Genomic DNA, 6,000 nt, shown 5'->3' with positions numbered 1-6,000 from the left:
AATGATAAAAACAACCTTTTCTATATATACAGAGAGCCGACCTTAATACAGCTATTACTATAAATTACCTCATAAACACGGGGTTACACCTAGCATTATATATATATATATATATATATATATATATATATATATATATATATATATATATATATATATATATATATATATATATATATATATTCATATATATATCACGTAAGGTACACGAGCAAAACAATAAAATCTGTAACAGAAAATAACCTCCTGGTTACGATGCCATAGACAGTACAAGGACGACCAACTTCAGGTAATTTGGGGAACCAAAGGGAGACCCCGGTTATAAGCCGGCCATCACAATTCCACAGAAAACGTGACAAGGAGTCGGACTGAAAATGGGATTCGTGTCTATGCCGACGCCCACCGCTACAACGTAGCGAACCCTCCAGGCCCGGGCACTACACACGGGCCGCTGACATTAGCGAGCCGACGGAGCCTCTGGTGGAAGTCGCAATTTCCCTTAGTATTTCCGTCCACGGCAAAAATTGTGTTGTGGCCAGAGATTCACACGGTTCCGAGCCCGCACCACCCCCTCAACCCCCCTTACTTCCACCCCTCCCCCATCCACTCACCCTCCTCGTATCAACCACCCTCCACCCCACTATCACCACCCCCTCTCTCTCCTTTTCCCACTCTCATTTACCCCCTAACCCCTGCCCCCTTATACCCCATCACTACTACCTCCCCTCCCGCACCCTTGGTCGCAACCTTCCAATACAGCCACCATGGGGCCATTGGATTAGCAGTATCTGTAATACACTATACGATGTATCGTGGTTTACATCATGATTTACACTTGAGTACTATGGTTTCCAAACTGAAATCGAGGCGTCTCACACACACACACACACACACACACACACACACACACACACACACACACACACACACACACACACTTACTTGAAGGGTAGGGCCTCCTCCGCTGGGCTCCGCCTCCTGCACCAGATAAAAACACAACAGTACGGATTTTTGTGTCTGTGATCTGTGTTGAGGGTGTGTGTACACCAAAGTGGTGTGGGACGAGAGCAGGACCAGCTGTAGGTCCAGGACTGAGGTAGGTGGTGGTTCACTGGTGACTCCTGCTGGTGCAGGAGAGGTCTGCTACCTGTAGGTGGCGCCTACAACACCTTCACAAGGGGTAGATGGTACCTTGAAGTCTCCTTCCCCTCCTCCACATCGAAGTCCATGGATTCTCCCTCCTTCATCTCATACTCTCCCCTCCATCTCGCAAGCTCCGCGTCCAAACACCAAAGATCCTCCCCCTACTACTCGCTGGTTCTCGCGATCCTCGCCTCCACCTGCCATCCTTCTCGTCATGTTCAGCCACGTTGGTAAATTCCTCCTCCCCAAGAAAACCCACCTGAGATCTTGAGTGCTCCCAACTAACCTCTCTCGTGTTAATCCCATGACATTAGGAGACCTACCAGAACCCACAAAGAACTACATTACACCAAGGTAATGACGACGAACTTGCGTCTCATTTAAAAAAAAAAAATTACCTCAAATTACGAATTCCTCCAGACATCAGAGGGGTTGTCAGTTTGAAGAGCTCATCACGGAACAGACGGCCAGTTGGGCAATAACAAGCAGGTTACCATCACCCAGTAATAATCGCCCACCACCTAATAACACTACCCCCACCCTACTCCGGCCTTTCCTGGAGCCCGTGTTAATTGGACGCAGAAACAGTGAGGTCCCCCCCTTGACGACTTCCTTCCGTTTTCTAAATGCGACATGGGACCCAAGTAGCCACGGAAATGGCTGTCCTCCTGCTATATGGGAGAGCGTATGGAACACGTAGGGGGAGGCGTAGAGATGTCTTGGTGGAGGTCGGTCTGGTGAGGGAAAAGGTGGAAAGGATAGGATACAGTCGGTTGGAGGAGGAGTAGGAGGAGGAGGACATGGCTAGGTATGGTGAGCAGAGATGATCTGGGTGACGAGGTAGTACACTTCTGTAAGGCTACGATGGTCAGGCTACAGTGTAAGTGAAGCGGTGACGGTGAGGGCATGGTGTCGCGGTGGTGAAGTTATAATGCTGGGATGGTGTGTGAGATACGTCTTATGGGTATGATGCTATATGGTGTGTGTGTGTGTGTGTGTGTGTGTGTGTGTGTGTGGAGATGGTGGAGAAGAGGACGAAGTATAATGTTGGGTGTAAATGGTGAACGTATGATGGCGTACACCCGGGCGGTTCAACGTCAGAACATGATATAGATCATGGAGAAGGGTTATTGATGATAATGGCACAGTGAAGTACCGACAGCAGTGTAGTGATGGTGGTGGGAAGTGCTGGTAACAGCAGAGGCAAACACCACAGGAAATGTAATGGGTAAAAACGTCAAAGGTGAGGTAAATGGTTGAGGGTAACCCTGTGACTTGGAAACGCTACCGGAAGGTAAAACTGCGACTATGGAGGGGGTAATCTCAAATGGGTAATGGAGGGTGGAATAATGGAGTACATTGCATGGCGAGGATAATGGTGAATGCAACGTAGGAGTATTCACTCAGTGGGAAGGTTCAATGGGACAGACGCGATACAATGAGCAAGAGTGGCTCGAACTTAATGGAATTGACTGACACTAATGGAGGAAAGCTGTGTATTACGGTAATAGACAACTTATGATACTGCTACATACACACACACACACACACACACACACACACACACACACACACACACACACACACATACACACACACATATCTAGGTTTCTAATCAGCAAATTCTTAAGGGAAGCACGACACACGAGGCTAATGAGAGCTGTACTATCCTATCTTGCAGGTTCTGGAGGAATTAGCTGACTACAGGCCCTGGAGGAGGTAGGTGGATGACAGTAGGCTCTAAAGGAGGTAAGTAGGTGACTGCTGGCCCTGGAGGAGGTAGGTAGGTGACTGCTGGCCCTGGAGGAGGTAGGTAGGTGACTACAGGGCCCTGGAGGAGATGGGTAGGTGACAGTAGGCCCTGGAGGAGATAAGTAGGTGACTGACGGCCCTGGAGGAGGTAGGTAGGTAACAGTAGGCCCTGGAGGAGGTAGGTGGTTTACAGCAGGCACTGGCACCTTGAATCCTCAGTGTGTGCGAGGTGGGATCGAACCTGGCCAAGTGGGTGTTGGTACGAACTGGCGTTGACCTTACAGCGTTTCCTCATGGCGAGTTTCCCCTCACGATATAGGTCTACCCTAGTCTGGCTAGCAGTTAACAACTTAGCATAACGTTACATTTGAGTACAATGGTACGACCCCTGGCTGGCTAGCTGGTACAACCCTTGAGTACGAAGGTAACTGCAGTATTGGATGACCCAAGTCCAAGGCCTGACTCGTTTTCAATGGCCTTGCTGCCGTGCTGAATGGGTTCATACCAATCCAGCGTTCTGAAGGGACACGGCGTTCACAGGACACGTGCATGGAGGCGGTGAGGGACCCAGACAGACTCACCTCACAATAGCACATATGCGAGCGTGGCGATGGCGCGGCAGAGGTGACTGGCCCTATGTGACCACAATAGAGGGTGGAAGGGAGTGGTAGCCTATGATGATGGTTATCATAATATAAATAATGGCGCCACACGCACACACACACACACACACACACACACACACACACACACACACACACACACACACACGGACGATACGTACGAACAGCTGTACACGGAACACGCTCCGACCCATTGAGTATTTTTTGTTGAACCACAATATTTTCTACTCGATTTTATGCCTTTTGTATCACAGAGGATGACTTGGGGGAGGGAGGATGGAGGGGGGATTTGACATCCTCCCCTCCTGTACTATGAATCTCTAATATTAGGAGCACACGAAGGAGCAAAGTGTACGGTTTTCCCGTAAAGCTTCAGTCATCTGTCCTTGGCGCTATCTCGTTAAGGTGGGAAAGGCCATCAGGTATAAACACAAATAAATTGGTTGATAAATGATAACTTTCAGAACACTTGCAAAAAGTTGATCTTCATACACCTCTATGAAGTATATACTGATATAGGTTTCTCATAACAATGAATACATAATCATTACTTAACGTCACAGGTTGAAATGCAACTGTGTGTATATATATATATATATATATATATATATATATATATATATATATATATATATATATATATATATATATATATATATATATAATCACATTTCTCACTCCGTCATGTGAACTGGGGCAACATGGTAACAGTGACCTGGGAGACGAACTGTACACACGATTATTTACCTCACTGTGGACAAGTGGCTACCCACAGTGTGTTCCATCACACTACCATAAGCGAGCACCAGTTTAGATTCGTGCCGAAATTTGTCTGTATTTTGTGAATTCAGAAAAGAAAGCTTTATGAGTTCATAATACTAAGAGTATCTCTTTCAACCCTCGGCCATGACCATGATAATATAAGGAAAACATAATAATAATCTCCAACAGCTTCAAAGAGGCATGAGAGGGGGGGAGTCTATCAGCATGCATCTATCTATCAGAACATTCTATTAAGATGCATTATCTAATACAGGTTGGCATTAGTATGTATTACAAAATACAGTAGTCTAATTGGATGCGTTGTATGTTCAACACTCTCAACACCTCTTCGTTTTCCAACAAAATATCAACCTCCCTGTTTTCCTTTGACAGACAACGGACTTCAAATCTGAAATGTAACAAATAAAGACTATGTTGTCGCTAGATAATCGCCGGCCAACAAATGATCCTTTGTCTGTCATAACAATCACTGTTTACGTCTTCAAGTACTGACCAAGAGCGCTTGGGCGGATGAACAAGGTCGCGGTGTATTTCCTGAGGCGTGAGAGGTCAAGCTGGTGACCCCGAGCTGGCACCCGGGTCACCGGATCCTCGCACTGACATGGTCAAGACGCGTTTCCGCCCATTCAGGTCAGGTCTAAAGCTAAGTCTGGCGCTGTTCTCACGCTGTGCGGTGGTGGTGGCGGTCATATGAACACACACACTATGTCTTACTCGAGACCCAGGCATCCAAACGTAGATGAAAACGCTAACTCGCTCATAAGAAAATGTAAAAATCATGCATAATCCTATAGGAAAACAGGTATGCCTCAAACCTTAAAAATTGTATGTAGCGCCAATAAAAGGGTGTTAAAAGTCGCACCAGACACAATGGTGGAGACTTCCAGTCTGTAGTAATATTATAACGATGATCTTCACCGTTAGTGACCGATTCATTCAGCGTTGATCAACTGCCCTGCGTGGCAGAGTGAGGCAACCCAGCCTTACGCACCAGCTCGGTCGCCAGGTCGTCGACGGGAGTGGGAGTGTCATGATACGAACCTGGCGGGGATTCTGACGTGCAACCACGTACTGGCACTCTGAGAAATACGGCTTAGGTCAGGTACCACCTGTGCTGTACTGTACAGCCTCCCTCCACCAGGAGTGCATCATACCTCACTAGTGCCACCTCACCCCCTTCGAACGTTCCTTCCTGCCGGTGTGCCCCGAGGTGAGTGATGGTCCGGGGGGTGAGGGAAGTCTCCCGCCTCTAGGATAACACTGGTGACAATAACAACAGCCCTTGACCCCCCCTGACGTCCCAAGACCCTCCCACATGACCCACCGACGATCCAATTAAAACGTGTCGTTTGTCACCTCCCCAGAGGGGCAAGATGGAGACGTGGGACCCTTACCTCACTAACTCACCAAGAATATATATATACCCTAGCCTAAGCCTGGTACCCATTTTATCGACCAACCCTTAGGGGTGGATGAACAGCTGGGTTGACTGTGTACCGTCTGCCGCATCCAAGAACCGAACCTATGCGCTCGACCCTCAGTTCTCACCAATCTTGATGTACTGATGTTAACACCACGTCCGGCGAATTCTCAGATGTGCTCTTCGTCTTACCGCCCTGAGAAGACGGAGACGCTGGCAATAATGTACCCTCGTAAGACCTGCAAGGCTTCGCTTTACTGGTAATTGACAGCCTCGTCC

The sequence above is a fragment of the Panulirus ornatus genome, chromosome 29 (assembly GCF_036320965.1).
Source record: "Panulirus ornatus isolate Po-2019 chromosome 29, ASM3632096v1, whole genome shotgun sequence".
NCBI lineage: Eukaryota > Metazoa > Arthropoda > Malacostraca > Decapoda > Palinuridae > Panulirus > Panulirus ornatus.
This window is presented reverse-complemented; position numbering follows the sequence as displayed.